Here is an 18,265-nt window from a genome sequence, read left to right on the forward strand (position 1 = left end):
GGAAGGCCAGGGAAGGCCAGGGGAAGGCCAGGGAAGGCAGGGAAGGCCAGGGAAGGCAGGGAAGGCCAGGGAAGGCAGGGAAGGCCAGGGAAGACCAGGGAAGGCCAGGGAAGGCCAGGGAAGGCCAGGGAAGGCCAGGAAAGGCTAGGGGAAGGCCAGGGAAAGCCAGGGAAGGCCAGGGAAGGCCAGGGAAGCCAGGGAAGGCCAGGGAAGCCAGGGAAGGCCGGGGAAGGCCGGGGAAGGCCAGGGAAGGCCAGGTGCAGTCGCAGAGACGGCAGCCGGGCTCAGAACCCTGTGAAGGCGGAGCCGGCGGGATTCCTGGGCCCATCAGGGACAACGAAGCCACTGTGGACTTAGGGGAGGAGAGTGCGGGAGAAGAAGCTGGATGGAGGGAGGGTGACCAGGAGGGTCTCCACTGGGCAGAGTTGGCCTCCGACACACAGTGTGAGCTTGGAAGAAGAGCCACTGCGGGTCTTCAGATCTGGGGAGTGCGGCTGAGGAACTGCAGCAAGGACAGATGAGGCCGAGTCCAGCCAAGAAGACGGGCAGAAGGAGGTGAAAGGAGCGGGCAGCCCAACACGGGCTTCCGAGCAGGGAGGACAGAGAGCTGTGCAGACCAGCCGCCGAGACCAGCTCTCCGCTCCCTCGAGCCGAGCCTGGGGAGGTGGGCAGTGCGGGTCCAGTGTGTGGCTCACTCTGGAAAGCTAGCCTCGCCTGTCGTGGGTGGGTGTGGGCCCTGCAGGCGCTCCAGGATGTCCTCCTGGGGGGTGGTGTCTCGGGAGGGTCAGTGCCCGAGGCCTGGCCGTCTCCAGAGGGTACAGCTTGGTTCGCAATTTGAATGGGAAGCATCTAGTGACCAGCTGTCTGGCCTCCAGGAAGGAAAGAGGACGGAGCTTCCGTTCCCTCATCTGCAGAGTGGGGTGGAAACAGCATCTGCCAGTTACGAGGAGCAGACGCGGGAGGCGGCTGCTGGGAGCCAGGCAGGACGACGCTGAGATGTCCCGCTGCCCGGCTCTCTACCCCAGCACTTCCCTCCTCTTGTTAGTGACCTTGGCACTTCTGCTTTCCCTGCGGCGGCAGGTTAGTCGCACTGAAGCCTCCAGCCCTTGACGGACAGCGCCTGCAGACTTCGGGCCACGTAGACACGTGGACACCGCTGCCTTTGGCTTCCCCACGGCCCTCGCTTCTCGGTAGGTTGCCCCACGGGGATCTCTGCCTCCTCACAGGGACTCCCATGTTCACTCTCTTCTGGAAGCCTGTGGGCTGGGCTGAGATGCCTTTCATCACGCCTGGCACGGGGCCCGTATCAGGAGCAACTGTGTCACCGTGAGTCACGTTCGTCGCTCTCTTTCTTTTTACTTAGTACTGGGGACTGAACTCAGGGGCACTCGACACCCCCAGCCTTATTTTTCTTTAATTATCTTTTTTAGGGAGAATATTTTCTTTTTCTTTTTTGTAGATGGACACAACACAATCCTTTATTTTTATGTGGTGCTGAGAATCGAACCCGGGTCCCGCCCGTGCCAGGTGAGTGCTCTATTGCTGAGCCACAATCCCAGGCCCCTCCCAGCCTTATTTTGTATTTTATTTAGAGACAGAGTCTCACTGAGTTGCTTGGTGTCTCGCTTTTGCTGAGGCTGGCTTTGAATTCCTCCATCCTCCTGCCTCAGCCTCCTGAGCTGCTGGGATGACAGGTGTGTGCCACGGCACCTGGCCTCCAGGCTTTCCTAAGCGCCAAGGTCAGGTGAATCTGTGACGCGTTTCCGCCTGAGGTTCTTACTGACTTCAGTCACACTCCAGTGCGGCCTCCCGTTGGTTGGCTTTTTCTCATTTGCTGAACTCGGTCTCCCTGGCCAACGTTTTCATGACTATAAGCCTCTGACTTTGAGGATACCTTCATCTGCCCTCATGGGTGGTTCGGCTAGGTGAAGAACTCCAGGTCCAAAGCCTTCAGGCGGGGAGATTGGTTCTGGCATTCATTCCGGCCTGGCTGGTGAGGAGTCCGAAGCCGGTCACCTCCTGGAGACTTGTTGGGTGACATCTCCTGAGTTCTTGTATTTTGAAGGGAGGGTCTTGAAGAACTAGCCCCAGGCAGTGCTTCCTGGCCCCTTGTGCTCATCTGTGGCTCTTCCTCAGGTCCTGAGTTTGGTGCTCCTGTGTTCCTGCTCCTGTCTCCTTCCTCGTCCCTCCATGAATGACCATCAGGGGACGTCAGGCTTCCTGGTCTGTGCTCCAGTCTGCTACGCCTTCTCCCTGCTCCCTCCCTGCTCCTCCTCCTGTTCTGGGAGCTGTCCCACTCACCGTCTTGGAGTGGTCTGTCCCTTGGCTCTGCCCAGCCCTCAGCCCAGCTGCAGGTGCCGTGAGAGCTGTCCCACTCACCGTCTATGGAGTGGACTGTCCCTCGGCTCTGCCCAGCCCTCAGCCCAGCTGCAGGTGCCGTGAGAGCTGTCCCACTCACCGTCTGTGGAGTGGACTGTCCCTCGGCTCTGCCCAGCCCTCAGCCCAGCTGCAGGTGCCGTGAGAGCTGTCCCACTCACCCTCTGTGGAGTGGTCTGTCCCTCGGCTCTGCCCAGCCCTCAGCCCAGCTGCAGGTGCCGTGAGAGCTGTCCCACTCACCGTCTGTGGAGTGGACTGTCCCTCGGCTCTGCCCAGCCCTCAGCCCAGCTGCAGGTGCCGTGAGAGCTGTCCCACTCACCCTCTGTGGAGTGGTCTGTCCCTCGGCTCTGCCCAGCCCTCAGCCCAGCTGCAGGTGCCGTGAGAGCTGTCCCACTCACCGTCTGTGGAGTGGACTGTCCCTCGGCTCTGCCCAGCCCTCAGCCCAGCTGCAGGTGCCGTGAAGCGTCTCAGGCCCCAGGAGCGTGTCCTACTCACTGCCTTTTCCATGGGAGCCTGCTTTTCCCGGGCGCCGTCTCCTCTGACTCTCCTCAGGAAGGTCAGGCAGCGTCTTCTGAAGTTCTCTGCTGTCCCTCCAGTCCTCGTGGGGAGCCCCCCGCTCAGCCTGTCCTTCCTCGGTGGCCAGGGTCTGTGTTTCTGAGCCCCAGGGGCCGACAGGGGGTGCGACTCACAGCCGTCCAGGTCCACGGGAGACAGGTCCCTGGAGGAAGGCTGCCCTGGCCTTCTGGGGAAGCAGGAGGGCAGGCTCGTGGCTACGTGCCAGCTCTGCCCCAAGTCACCCTCCCTGGGCGAGTTTTGGGGTTTCCGAGCCTCAGTTTACATAGGTCCAGTGCGTCATGGGGGAAAGTGTCAAATCAGGGATCTTCTCAAGCCCCTTCGACTGTCCATTAGATGGTGGGTAGCCAGAGGCCTCCCTGCAGAGGGCAAGGTGGAGGCCACACACTTAAATACCTGGAAGTCTAGGCCATTTTGGGCTGGGCGCAGTGGCGCACACCTGAATCCCAGCAGCTCAGGAGGCTGAGGCAGGAGGATGGCGAGTTGGACTCAGTGAGACCCTGTCTCTAGATTAAACACAAAACAGGGCTGGGCATGTGGCTCAGTGACGGAGTGCCCCGAGTTCGGCCCTGGTACGCCCCCCACAAACCCCCACCTTGAATCTGTTGCCCAGGCCACACCAGCAGCTCTGTCTCTCCGTGTTGCCCTTTGCTGTCCAAGTCTCTCAGATCCAAGCACAGCCCTGGCTGTCGGAGCCGCAGGCTGGACGCAGAGACCCCGAGACCACCCACACTGGCTGCAGACCAAACAACCTGCCTTGACAGGAGACGGCAGGAGGCGAGGTGCTCTGAGGAGCCTGCTCACACACGTGGCCTTCAGCCCGTGGGGTCAGCCAGCTGCCAGGCCCGGGTGTGCCGTCGGCACCTACCAGGCCAGGGAGGGCGGCTGTGCGGTGGCCCCAGGGGTGAACCCAAGGGCAGCGGCATCCAGACAGCGATTTGGGTGGGCAGGAACCCCTGCTGGGCCACCCGGGTCCCTAGCTGAGCCAACACTGGTCCCTCCATCGCCCACACAGTGACAGACTCCACTTATCATTTCTCTAGAGCAGGTTTTGTCCAGCTGCTGTGGACTGAGTGTCCACTCCTCGAAACTCATCCCCCAGTGGGATGGTGTGGACAGGGCCTTCGGGAGTGATCGGGTGAGGTCCCGAAGGAGGGGCCACAGCAGGATCAGCCTCCAGGTGAGAAGAGGAAGAGGGCCAGCACTCCCCTCAGACGTGAGGACAGGGCACAGGACGGCGGGCCAAGCCACCAAGGGCCCACGCCTCAAACCTGACCGGCCGCCCCGACTGGGACTTGCCTTCCCTGGAATCATGATGAGGAAACCCTGCTGTCCAGCCGCTGTCCCTGTCACCTGTCTGGGAGCCCAGGTGGAGATGTTGGTCCTGTGCTGTGAACGGTGGCCAGTGTGACGGAGAAACTGAAAGTTCTGACTTGACTCAGTTTTAGTTAATCTAAATGGGAGTTTAGTCTCGTGGGACTCATGGCCACTGCACTAGGCAGCACGGGGGTGAGGGACACTGACTCACCTGCCTGGCCCAGCATCGAGGAGTGGGCTGCAGGACTGGCACACCGGGGGAGGCCCCTCACTGTCACCGAGCCCCACGCCTCCCACGTGTCCTGAGAGGCCGACAGACCTGCCTCTTTAAACGCTTCTCTGTGCCCTGGGGCCTCGTTCTGCTCCCACCACGGTGTGAACCTCCCTCACGGCCATCAGAAACCCAGGCCATGGCAGCGCCCCTCGTTGCCCGGACGGGTGAGACCTGGCCTCGGCCCCCAGAGTGCCACCTGCGGCTCTCTGTTGGTGTGTGTCCCCAGAGGCCGGGGGCTGATCAGGTTTCTACGCCTTCAAGGGAACAGCTGGGGACAGCCGCGTCACCCACCCAACATTCCCGCACTGAGGCCTATCGTGCCTCAACTCAGGGAGAAAGTAAGGTCATTCCACCCTGAGAGGCCCAGGGACAAAGACCCTGGACGCTGCTTCCTGAGTGGCCACCAGGAAGTCCGGCAGCTGTTCTTGTCCAGCTTGAGGTTTAACTAATTGAGGAAGCCCACAGGCTGTGGGCCACCATGTGGCCAGGGCTGCCCAGGGGACGTATCTTGAGGTCGGGGCAGGAGGTCCCGCTATCAAGGCGCTGGGAAGTGCTGCAGGACTCTGAGGATCTGCGCATCCCAGGAGAGGCCACGGTGGGCCAGGAGTCAGGAGTCTCGCGGTCGGTGCTCAATGCTGGCGGTCCCGTGACCTCAGGATACACCTCCTCCCTCCCCGACTCCCTGCTGAGCGGGCCGACCCCTCTAGGGTCCTACAACGTGAAAACCACTCACGGCAGGTTGCAGACACCTGAACCCTTCACAACCTGCGTCCAGAGAGGGAGGTCTGCACAGTGCGTGTGCTGGATGGAGAGCACAGGGGGCACCGCAGAGACCCTGCCACTCTTCCTCCTGCGTATTTCCTTGGCTCTGGCCACCTGGAACTTCAGAGGGTCGTCCTGGGTCAGTGGAGAGGGAGCAGCCTCTCCAAGTCCATCTCCTCGTAGAACCAGTTTGGTTTTCATGGGTTAGAAGAGCTTTCTCTGAGAGTACCCTCCGTTCGCAGCTGCCTTCCCTCGCGCAGGGGCAGAGCATGCAGGTTGTCTGCCGAAGTCTGCGGAAGGAGGTAGAATTCACGTGACTGTAGGCCAAGGTCAGGCTCCGGCGGGAGTCCAGGAGGGCAGCAAGGGAAGCCAAGGGACACTTGTGAGTCAAAACCCAGAATTCAAAGTGCATTTCAAAAAGCAAAACTAGTAGCATGTCTCACTGTGTGCTTCTGAAATTTAAGCTTGCAAACTCAGGGAATAGTTGGAAACTTGCACCTACACATTTTAGTAAAATCACAGAATTGAAAACAAAATAAATTATACTATGTGACCTATCAAAATCATACTTGTTTAGGGAGGAAGGACAGTCAAAGTGGGGGCCACCCAGGCAACCGCAAAGCAGGAGACCTTGACCACACACACCCTCCCCTGTCCCCTCCCCTGGAGTGCCCGCTGCTCACTGGGTGAACCTGGCCTCTCTCCTAGCACCGGAGTTGCTCTGGAAAGGATTCATCCATAAGACAAAGGAACTGGTAGCGAAGATGCCCTTGAGCCATGACCCACTGCGACTGGGCCCGGCCCCTCTTCTTAGGCAAGGATGCTGCAGCCCAGCTGGCAGAGTCACCTGCCTGACACCACACATACCTGGTGGCAGCCCCAGGAGGCAGCCACATCCTCCACCCCTCCAGCAGGCTGCCTGTCCTCCTCCAGAGAAGTCCATGTTTTACTGTGAACCTGTGAGAACAAGGGTGAGGGTCTCCAAGAGGGTCCCAGACCTATGGAGAAGAAACCCTGTGCAGACGCCGGTGCCCAAGGAGAATCAGGAGCGGTTCGCACAGCAGGAGGCTAGGCTCAGCAGAGGCTTTTCATTTCAATTTTGGAGGCACCAAGGGTAGGCTGGAGTGTAATTTTCCAGGCTTGTGGTCGACTGCATTGATCCTGTGAAGCAGATGGAAAAAGAAGTGGCTTCTATTCAGGTGAATGACAGTTTTTGTGGATGCTATCGACTGGCTGGGGTTCTGAAGTAGAAGTTTCTGGTTGTGATGTGAGTGGTGTGGACGTGGCCAGAGCCTCAGCTGGCTTCTCTGTGCTGCACCTCCTCTTCCAAGTGGGGCTCTCCAGGGGCTGTCCGCAGCTTGTCCATGCAGGCGCAGCTTGGACCTGGAAAAGCGGCTCGTCCTCAGGCAGAGGTGAGGATCCCGCCCAGATCCATCTCAAGCCTCAGCACCCAAGTACATTTGCAGTTCCTGACATTTATTTGAAACAAGAGAGACATTTTGCACCTTTTGATTTTCATGTAATATTCCAGACTATAATTACCTGTGACTGACATAGGGATCTATTTCACCCCAAGCAAAAATAGAGCATGTGGATTCTGTCCCCGTGCCTGCACCTCTTTCTCCTGCCAGTGAGGAGGACTGACGGTGCCAGGGATGTCCCTGCTTGTCTGAGGCAGATGTTGAAGACCTTGCTGGGCAAGGGATGGAGATGTGGCCTCAGGAGGAGCTGAGTGCTAGGGCGATCGTGCTGGGTGGTGTGCGTGCCTCCCAGTGGCCCTGTGCCCACAGCCCTGCTGTGCCGATATTTCTGGGGACGGTGATGTCCTTCCACATCCTCCTGGTAGTGGCGGTAAAGGCAGGTTGAGCCTGGAGCAGCACCGCAGCTCTCAGGAACAACGGAGGCTGCTGCAGAGACACCCACCCACCTGGGCTCCCGCCCTCCTCCCCAGATTGCTGGCGTCTGGGAAGGGGGACTGTCCCACACTCCGCATCCAGGGGTGGTGGCGACCAGGGCACTCTGCAGCCTGGGTGGACTTGCGCCGTGGAGGTCGAGGGCCCCGGAGGGCTGAGGGCTGCTTTCACCTGGACTTCAGGCTTGGTTTCACCCACCGGGCTTCGATGTCTGCCTTGTTTGTTGACTTTCAAGCCGGGGGCGCAGGACAGAGTGAAAGTACTGAGTGGTACTAGGTTTGACGGATGCTTGCTCCACAGTTCTGAAATGCAACCGGAGCCAAGGCTGTTGAGCCACCAACAGGTGACGTCCACCCTCGGGACAACCTGGAGATGGGTAGAAACTGATGTGGAGGCCAAGAAGTGTAGAGGTGGGGGCTTCCTTGCAGCCTGAGCCGATGCTGGCCGGGCTGGTCGGGAGCTGCTGCAGGGGAGCACTGGCTCTCTGTGTCTTCTGCGTGCACTTGGGCCTGCACATGCGCCTGGCGGGGACCAGAGGTGCCCCCCACTGCTTCCTGCTCGGACAGGCTGACGGTTTCCTTCCTCCTTCTCAACCCTCACCTCATCTTCACTACCACCTTCCCCCTCTCCACTCCCAGCCCAAGGTCCACTAGGCCCCCAACCCCACTCTCCAGCTCTGACACCACTGCAGCTGCCTGCCCACCGGCCCACCAAGGGGGTGGTCTTCCAGGTCTGCACTCCAGCTCCACCACCAGGAGGCCCTTCCCCCGCCCGCGGCCACCCCCAGGCCATCCCCACTGCACACCCCATGGCACTGACCACCACCCAGGGCGGGCCTAGGAGTCGCCTCTTCTGTTGCCCAACTCCCCTGCTGGGCCGGCGACTCTCCCTCAGGGTCATCTTGCTGACCAGGACAGCAGGTCTGCCGCTGGCCTCTAGACCACAGAGACCAGCACTGCTCAGCAATCCGCTGTGCACAGGACGACCCCACAGCACCACCAAGCACTGCGAGAGGCCAGCAGAGCTGAGGACGAAGCCCCGTTGCCCGGACAGACTCCGAGGGCCGCCAGCTACGCCCTTGACCTCTCGCACACTGGCGCTCAGCAAGCACTGGTCCAACATGGTTGCATGAAGGTCCTTCACCCACAGCAGCCTCCGCGTCTGTCACCGCAGCAGTGGGTCCCTGACCTGTGGAGCTCGCGTCACCAGCAGAGAGACCCCCATGGAGGCGTGTCTGCCTCTCAGCCCCGCAGGAGTGCCGCCTGAACGGGGCTCAGCGTTGGGAGCCTAGATCAAGGGCTTAGCAGGAGGTTTGGCCTCGCGGAGTTGTTTCTGTTAGGTGAAGCGCAGCTCGGTATTTCAGCCCAGGATTTGCCCCAGTGTGTAGCACTGAGCACAAGGGGCAGGGAAAGCCGCATCATTCCTCCAGCACTGAAATGCCCCGACTCAGGAGTCGCTGATGAAGAACCTCTTATCACCGCTTCCAGGGAACTGTTCCCCTGTTTGTCCACAGCGATTTCAGAAAGAAGAAAACTGACTTAATGCCAAGGAGCCTCCAGCTGCTGAGACGGAGACTGTGAGCGGAGAAGCCAGGCTGAGCGGAGTGCTTCCTGGGAGCAGGCGTGGGAAGAAGGTGGGTTCCTCCCGAGCCAGTGAGGGCACACAACATGGAAACGCAGCACACTTCTCGCCAGGGGACGCCAGCAAGAGCTGAGGCCTTCTCCGCAGAGCCTGCGCCTGTGGAATCTACTGGCTGACTGCCTTGGTGTCCCGGAAATTTTACATCTTTATTATTTTATTTGCAGAAATTTTTAATGATGGGTTAGTTTATTTTTCAGCTATATTGAGGTATAACTGATCAATAAAAATCGTACCTATTCAGGGCATTAAACTGTGGTTGTGAGATTATTACCACACATGAACGAGCATGTTCATCACCTCACATAGTTATCTGTCTTGTATGGTAAGAGTACTTAAGATGGCCTCCTTCAGTCAATTTCAAGAGTACGGATACGGTGTCATCCACTAGAGTCACCATGCTGTGTATTGGCTCTCCAGAACTTTTTGTATCCTTCGACCAGCAGGACCCCGTGACCCGCCCCCAGCTCTCGCGACCACTGCTCTGCTCTGTTTCTGTGAGTCTGATTGATTGACTGCCACCCACAAGGGAGAATGAAGCAGTATGTCCCCGTCCTGGTTTGGTCCGTGTTCACGTGCAGTGTTGGAAACGACAGGATTTCCTTAATAGTATAATAATAGCTGAATAGTATGCCATCCGCACGTGTCCTACATTTTCTCCATCCATTCACTTGGGGTGATTCTGTACCTTGGCTGTAACAGCAATGCAGCAGTGACCACAGGAGTCCTCACGTCCCTTCGGCTCACTGACACCAGCTCCTCTGGGTCGGTACCCAGTGGTGGTTTGCTGACTGGACAGTGGATCGATGTTTAGTTTTTAGAAGCCTCATACCATTTTCATAATGGCTGCCCCCATCCACATTCCCACCCCAGGAGGTCAGGGATCCTATTCTCCATGTCCTGCCAACATGGACCTCTCGTCTCCCTGATAATAGCCACCCTAAGGCATGAGGCAGGGGATGGCCTACTGTGGATCTGATTGGCGTTTCCAAAATAAAAGTGACGTTGGGCACCTTTAGGCGCCTGTTGGCTCTGTGTCTTCTTTGGAAAGAAGTCCATGTGCTCCATTTTTTAATTGGGTTATGGGTGGGATTTGCTACCTCTTGGAGTGAGCTCCTCCTAGGGTTGTTAACCCTTTGTTGGTATCCGGTTTGCCAATACTCTCTGCCATTCCGTGGGTCGCCTTTACTCTTTATTTTACATCTGCATGACTAATGGAAATTAGCCCCTTTCAGAAAGGAAATTTGTGAACTCAATTATAGCTGAGCATGCTTTAATAGATGTTCGCAATTTCAGTTTTTGGATGATACTAAAGCAGGATCAATTAATTAATTAAAAGCTGACTCATTTGAGAAAGGATCGGAGGCAGCTGAGATGAAAGGCACATAATGTAAAATCAGCAGAGATTAAGGGGAAGGCAAGAGAAAGCTAAAATGAAGTCAGCACTGGAATTAATACTCAGGAAGGTGGCGCAGCGCTCTGCATAGCTGTTCAAGATGAGCCCATCAGGGCTCATCGTGGGGTTTTGCTACCAAGCATGAGAAGATAAGGCCAATTACCAGGGTTAGAGTGGTCATGAATTAAAACATAGCAGTCAAGATTGAATTAATCAATAATATCAGAAGCCTTTGTGTCAAAGATCTAAAAGGAACTATGAAAATTAATCTGGGTTAAATTCAGAAAAAAAAGTCTCCATGAATCTAATTACAAAATGAATTCAATCAATTTTCAACTTATACGTGGTTCTCGCGGCCACAGGAGTGAGGAGGTTGCCGGTTGTGGCTGTCCTTCCAAACTGCACGGGCCTTTCTTCTTTTGGGAAATGTCTGTTTAGGTCTTTGTCCATTTATCGATTGGGGTATTTGGGGTTTTGTGGTGTTGAGTTTTTGAGTTCTTTGTATATTCTGGATATTAATCCCCTGTCAGAAGAGATCTCCTCCCGTTCTGCAGGATCTTTTTTCACATTTTAAATCATTTCCTTTACTGTGTAGAAGCTTTTCAATTTGGTGGCATCCCACTTATTGGTTCTCGCTTTACTTCCTGAGCATTGGGGATCTTGCTGCGGGAGTCAGTGCCTGAGCCAGCGCGATGGAGGTTGCACATCGTGATGGAGCTGCACAGTCAGGTGCAGCTGGGAGTCTAGGTGTTTGATCCGTGGACTTTGTGCATCGTAATAGAGAGGGGTCCAGTTCCATTTTTTACAAATGGCCAGTCAGTTTTTCAAGCACCATTTGTTTAATCGGCTGTCTTTTTCTCAATCTTGTTTTTTTGGCAGTTTTGCCAAAGATGGGATGACCGGTTATCTGCATGGGCTCCTCTCTGTGTCCTCTATTCAATTCCAGTGGTCTTCATGAATAAAAATGGCCAACAAATAGATGAAAAAATGCTCGATGTAATTAGCATCAGGAAAATGTCAGTAGAAACTACACTGTAATTTCATCTCACCTGTTAGAATGGCAATTTTCAAGAATACAAATGATAAATGCTGGTGAGGATGTATGGAGGAAAAACACTCATGTGTTGTTTGGTGGGACTGCAAATTAGCACAACCACTATGGAAAGCAGTATGGAGATTCCTCAAACCACCAGACCTGGGGACCCCACATGACCCAGCTATACCACTCCTTGCTATTTGTCCAAAAGAACTAAGGTCATCACATTGTAGTGATACAGGCCCATCAATATTTATAGCAGCACAATTCACGGTAGCCAAGTTATGGAACCAGGCTAGGTACGTGTCAACAGATGAATGGCTGAAGAAACACACACACACACACACACACACACAAACACACACACACACTATGGAGTTCATCTCAGCCATAAAGGGAAATGAAATTGTCATTTGCTCTTAAGTGAATGAAATTGGAGATAAGCCAGTAAAATAAGTGGACGGTTGACTATTTTCTCTCATATGTGGAAGCTAGAGAGAAAAAAGGAAAATAAGGAGGGATCTTACAAAACAGAAGCACCATCATAGAGTAGAGGTAGGGGACCAAGGGAGAGGAAGGGAGGGAGCAAGGGGGAAAACTGGGGAATACACTGACCAGCTAGCCCTGTGCTCATGTGGATAGACCACAGTGAATCCCACGTCTATTATAATCATATCAATGAAAATATATGAAATGTATATTTCACACATTTTTCATCTATTGAAATATGTATAATTTACCAATAAAAAAACATGCATGTGCAAACAAGTAGAAGACCAGAAGAACAGAGGAAGGGTAAAGGGCAGAGGAAGGGGGTGGGGGAAGAGGAAGACTGGGAGGAAACGGAGTGAGTCCTGTGCGTGCATGAATGTGCTACTGTGTCTAATTGCAATGCATTAATAAAACAGGAAAAGAAAACACTACGAATAAATAAATAGCAACAATAATGTCAGGCACTAAGTATCTCTGAGACACCAGAGAGTCTAGTAGATGTGCCAATGTCTGGGACTGACCAATTTACTTCTGTTTTGACGTCTTGTGCAAATGAGCTAGGAGATGCAGGTTTTCATTTCTAAACATTTAGACACCAAGATTCCAACAAAAGGGCCTAAGGAAACATTGGCGTCCTTATTTCCACTGACTTCCAATACTAAACTGAGGTACAAAGCCGTTATTGATTACCCAAGCCATTCTCCAATCATAAGACACAGGGGAAGTGTCACCGTGTGGCTTGTGTTCTGGGGTTCAGGTGTAGTACTATAAGGTAGATCGAACAATGTGTGCACCTGTGGAGGCGCCTGAGCGGTGCTGTCCAATATGGCAGCCACTGAGGCCTGGGAAGGCAGCCAGCCAGAATGGAGAATTGCCAAGGAGGAAATGAGCCTGAGAGTTCAAAGACTCACTACAAAATAAGAATGCAAAGTATCTTATTCATAATTTAAAATATTATTGCATTTGAAAGGATTGTATTTAGACACATTGGATTACTAAACTAGATTATTAAAATTAATTTTATCTGTTTCTTTTTCTAAACATCAGTGTGTCTACCAAAACCAAAAAACTTCATACGAGGTCCCGTTTTTTCTACCGGGCAGAGCTGGTCTGGAATTGGAGACAGAGTCTGAAGCAGATCTCTTGTGCAGGTGGTGACAGCTGTCTCAGGACTTCACTGAGTGACATGCTGACGAGGGGACTTCACAAAGAACGTGCCCACCGTCCCACAGCCCCATCCAGTGACACTCTGGCGTCACTTGGAGCTGTGTGGCTTTTGTGTCTGTTGACAGACTTTAGATAAAGACATAGGTTCGCTGAGATCACATCGTGAGTTTCCCCCTCCCCCTGGCTACAGGTTTAAAGGCCACAGTTATCACAGTCGGGCATCCCAACAGGGGACCGTCACGACTCATTTAGGCCCGTTCCCACTCTCGACAGTTAGACCACACTGTGCCAGTCCCTCTGAGAACACACGCTCCTGGGCGCACAGCGAGGGCCTCTCCTAAGAAGAAAACGCACTGAGCACCCTGGCCTGGCCGAGGAGCCTGGAGCAGGGCGACATGAGACCCCTGCCGTCCCCTCCCCACCATGGGGCTGCCCCCACCAGGAGAGAGGACCGTGCCTGAGCCTGCCCAGGAAAGAGCGGGCACCCTCATTCCCAGGCCTGTGGAGAGCAGAGCAGGCCTCACCACCCCGAGGGGAGGCAGCCTGGAGGGCAGCTGGCCAGTTGTCTGCATGGGGGTTGGTGCTCCTCCTTGGTGCAGATCCGGGCCACTGGCTCAGAGGGGACACTCTCAAGGCACATGTGGCCAAACTTACCGGCCTGTGAACCAGGAGTACCTACATTGTGTTTTACAGGTCACAGGAAGCTGCTGAGGGTCCCTGACATTCCCTTGTTTATACTGATGCTTCTAAGGGTTAAAGTCACACAGCAACCCATGCTGGTGGCAGACACCTGTGTCAGCGTCATCCAGGCACCTTGCCCCATCACTAGACAGAGGAGGACATGCTTCCCTTGCAGCCTCCCTTAAGGACACGCAAACATGGCCCAGTGGGAGCCGACAGACCCTGCGTGGAGAGGCAGAGGGGGGCCAGGCTGTGGCGGCTCAGACCCAGCCTGCTGGGTCCCGACAGCGGCGGAGAGCAGGCGGGAGCGTGGGAGACCACAGGCCCCGGGGGATCGAGGACACACTGTGGGTGTCAGGGCTTAGGCTCTCGCTCTGGCTCCTTGAGAAATGTGCTCTTGACCAAAAGAGAACAGATTTGCAAGGCATCAGGAGCCCGGAGAGAACTGGCCGCGTCTGAATCCGAGGCGTCTGTGGAAAATCCCCACTTGCTCACTTGGACCTGGAGGAGGGACGGGCAGGCCGGGGAGCTCCGGGGCATCAGCTTGGGGTTGCCAGAGGAGAGGAGGAAGGCTGAGCTGGCCTCCACTGACTCCTTTCTCCCGACTCCAAGACCCCTCCATTCTCTGCCTCCAGCCAACCTGCTCCCAGGGAAATCGGCGTCTGCCGATGGCATCAAAGTTAAAGAAAAACTGGTCGCAGACTTAAAACCCAGGGCCCATAGGTAGCCCTTCCAAAGGGTCCGCACGTCCAAGGCGCTCCAACCTGGCGGGACTCTGAGATCCGAGTTTGGCACCCTGCTCTGTCAACAGGGAAGGGCTCTCTCAGTGCCATAAACGTGAATCACTCACCTGTCGCCTCCTCTGCCTGAGACTAAGGCCACCCTTGAAAGGAACAGAGACATTAAAAGACATCAGATGGCCTCTAAAATCTTTGTTCTAGAATTCACTTTTGGCAACTCTACTGAGTTTATTCCCTGGCAGATTTTTGCAGCAGTAAAAGCATGCACCATGATTATTGTCTTAGGATGACTCATGCAATTTCCAGGTTGAGTAGTCTTCTGGTGTATGACCCCGATTTGCAGGTTAGGAAGTGGAGATCCAAGGAGGAAAAGAAGCCAGAGGATCTTGGACGTGTGAAAGGACTGAGGCCTAGGGTTTGGGTCTCTCCCTCCCTCCCTCCCTCTCTCCCTTCCTTCCTGTACCAGGAATTGAACTCAGGGGCACTCAACCACTGAGCCACGTCCCGGCCCTATTCTGTATTTTATTAGAGACAGGTTCTCACTGAGTTGCTTATGCCCTTGATGTTGCTGAAACGGCTTTGAACTCATGACCCTCCTGTCTCAGCTTCCTTCGGCTCTGGAGGATTACCGGTGTGTGCCACCATGCCTGGCTCAGTTCTCTTTCCATTATAGTAATTTTAATTTTAAGGGGTCGTGTATTATTCTATTGGGAGGAGTGGACAATTCTCCAACTCAATACCTGTTCTGCTATTTTCACTGAGAGAATTATAAGGAACAACAGGATGTTTTAGCTCAATGAGAATTAAAGGATGATTTAGCTTTCAGGGCCTTCTACTGGACAGCTATCATCACCACCACTATTATCAACACCACCAATAACAACATCAACATAACCACCATCATCACCACCATCATCACCAACAACAACAGCATCAACATAACCACCATCATCACCACCATCATCATCACCACCATCATCACCACCATCATCATCACCACCATCATCATCATCATCAACATCATCAATACAACCACCATCATCACCACCATCATCACCCCCGACAACAACAACAACATCAACACAACCACCATCATCACCAACGACAACAACATCGTCAACACAACCCCCATCAACATCAACACCACCGCCATCATCTCCACCCCCTGACCATCAACACCACCATTGTCACCACCACCACCATCACTGTCTTACAGAAGCAAACCCCGAGGCATTCATGCCACTGGTCATTAGAAGTGCTGAGGGCGAAACAGGCGCCCGCCCGACCACACCTCTCTAAGGCAGCACATCACTGTTCTGTGTGGGTGCTGGTTTCTTTGGGGAGGTACAGACCCAGTGCACCTCACGGAAGGTTAGAAAGCTCCATGTGGCTTGGGGGTGGCTTGTGGCCTGTGGATGTTTCCTGAGTGAATCCGGAGAGTGGATCGTAAGTAGAATGAAAGCGGACTCCAGGGTGGGGACCTTCTCAGCCAGTGCTTGAGAGCGGCCTGTCCTAGCCAAGCCAGGGCCCCGCGCAGTCAGCCACAGGAGAGGCCGGCGGCCGAGCGCTACCTTAATTCTGGAGCAAACACGGGGTATTTTTTTAGGATAATGTACAGGCAGAGAATGTGACTCTAATTTCTCTTTGGAGACAACAGAGGGAAAGAAGAATAGAAAAGAATCTCTATTTTGGCAACACTTCTTGATCTTCTTTTGACAAAGGAAGTTAAAGCCGCAATTCCCAGGTGCAGAGCCGGAGCCCGAGACAGCCTCCCTGGAGACCCATGAGGTCAGCAGGGAGAAGCCAAGGAGAAACCCCCTGCACTGGGTCCCAGGGCCCGGGTTTGGTCAGAAAACCACGGAGATGGTTTCAGAAAAATGCTTCTGTTTCAAAAATATGAGAATTGTGTCAGTGTGGGACTGCAAGTGACGGTTCTGGCAGACAGTGAGATAAAGGGGAAGAATCCTGGGGGGAAGGGGAGAGGTCGAGGCCTGGACTCTGGTGTCAGTCCTGCTACTTAGCTGCCCAGTGATGGAGGGTCCTGTTAGTCAATTACCTCGGATTAGTCATGGCTTTGAGGCTCTGGGATGTGATAACTGTTCTGGATGATACTGGGGAATGTGTAGACCCAAAAGATGCAGGATTTAAGTTAGAGAATGCACCCCAAGTCCAGGAAAGCCCTCTGAGAGTGGGTTTTGAATCTAAACTGCCTGCAGCACGTTTACTTCCCGTCAGGTAGGAGCGATCAGTCCTGTAAATCTGACCCCACAGGATGGAAGATGGAGCCACAGCTCAGGGGGACAGAACTTCTCCTTTAACTGCCTGCCTGTGCCGGGTGCGTGAGCTGCTGCCCTTGGTGATTACAGAACTCCAGGGAGCTCAAGCAAGACCCCGCGTCCCCGAGCGTCCCCACTGCCGCCGAGCTCCGTGGTGCTGGCCAGACACAGGGCTTCCCACACCAGCAGGCGCTACGTCACTGCCGCCAGCCCAGGATTCTGTGCCCCGGAACGGGAAAATGAGCCCATCCCCTGGTTTTATTTCCCACGTGCTTTGTTCCCAGGGCCCTGGTGGCAGTCCTTGACCTCTGCGGATACCAGAGATGGATGTCTGCCTCTGTCTCTCTGCCTCCCCCGTCGTCTCTGTCCATCCCATCAGGAGGTAGAGGCGAGGCCCTCAAGGCCTGAGTCCAGAGGGAGGCAGGAGGCTGCCCAGGGTCTCCTTGGTCCTGGGGCCCACCTACTGTGTGCTGAGGGCCCGATGCCACTCCGCACAATCCCAGGAGGCACAATCCCAGCCACCACCACAGCAGGGGGAAAGGCGCCCACAGCACCCTCCGCAGAGGGCGGCGGCCTGGACAGTCCCTGACGCACCGGGGTCTTCCCTGCAGCTCAGGGAGGTGTCACACCCGAACTGCATTCCGGGAAGGACTCTACAATCCAGGGGCCCTCACCTTCTCCCCCGCGACAGGAGGGCCTGTGTGCGAGTCCCAGAGAGCCCCGAGGTGGGCCCGGGAGCCTCCAGAGGCTCCTGGCTGTGCTGCCCCAGGTGGAGGGGAGAAGTCCCCGCAGCCTCTGCTTTTCCATTCTGACTCCACCAAGCTAGCGAGTGGACGGCCTCAGGGGGCAGGCCAGTTCCTCAGGCCAGGGCCCCCCATTTCTAGAGGCTGCTCTGCAATGATCCAGTGCCGAGGGCGAAGGTCCCTCGACATGAAAGGAGGAACGCAGGAGCTGAGACATAACCGGCGTCCAGGGGCCGTCCTGCGGGTGCGTCGTCTGAGCCTGGGGCGATGGATGGCAAGGGGACTCGGGGAGATGCCGGCAAGGACAACCTTCCCGAGGACCCGGGCTCTCACTGCATGTCCACTCCGAGAGAACCACTAGGGCCTTTCCATCAAGGGTCTTTCTAGATCATCTCAAAAGTCCCTGTAACACACTCTGTTGGCTCTAAGGAGGCCTTCATCTAAAAGGTTCAAAATGTTTCAGGTGACACTAAGGAAGCAGAAACCCTGCGGGGCCCGTTTGTGTCTCGGTGAGATGGATCCTGATTTCAGAACTAAGAAAATGTGAACCAGTGTGCCTCAGCATCCTGAGACGCAGCCATCCACACGGGAGCCGAGCGGAGCTCCACGGGGAGGGGACGTGGGGGGGGACGGGGCGAGTCCCCTGCGATCCGCTGTCCTTTGTCCCCCGGGGCCTGGTGCAGTGTGGACGTGAGCAGTGCCCAGTCACTGGGGCTACTCAGGGGCTTCACACCCCATTATTTCTTGATGTGGGGCTGGGCTTTCCATGGGGGAGGCTGCTGGCCAGCGGGGGCAGGCCAAGGACAGGTGCCTGACGTGGCCAAAGAGGCCAGCAGAGCAGAAGGAAGAGAAGTTGGCGACCGGCGGGCACAGAGGGTGAC

The 18,265-nt window shown here is 55.3% G+C and overlaps 1 long non-coding RNA gene across 1 annotated transcript; it reads left to right on the forward strand.

The window, feature by feature from the left end:
- Positions 1–775: 775 nt before the first annotated feature.
- Positions 776–9,388, forward strand: LOC144375514 (uncharacterized). The gene is made up of 3 exons (XR_013435543.1): positions 776–1,190; positions 1,460–1,527; positions 2,137–9,388. It is a non-coding gene; the product is annotated as an uncharacterized LOC144375514 (long non-coding RNA).
- The last annotated feature ends 8,877 nt before the right edge of the window (positions 9,389–18,265 follow it).

The sequence above is a fragment of the Ictidomys tridecemlineatus genome, chromosome 2 (genome assembly GCF_052094955.1).
Source record: "Ictidomys tridecemlineatus isolate mIctTri1 chromosome 2, mIctTri1.hap1, whole genome shotgun sequence".
In the NCBI taxonomy this organism is placed as follows: Eukaryota; Metazoa; Chordata; class Mammalia; order Rodentia; family Sciuridae; genus Ictidomys; species Ictidomys tridecemlineatus.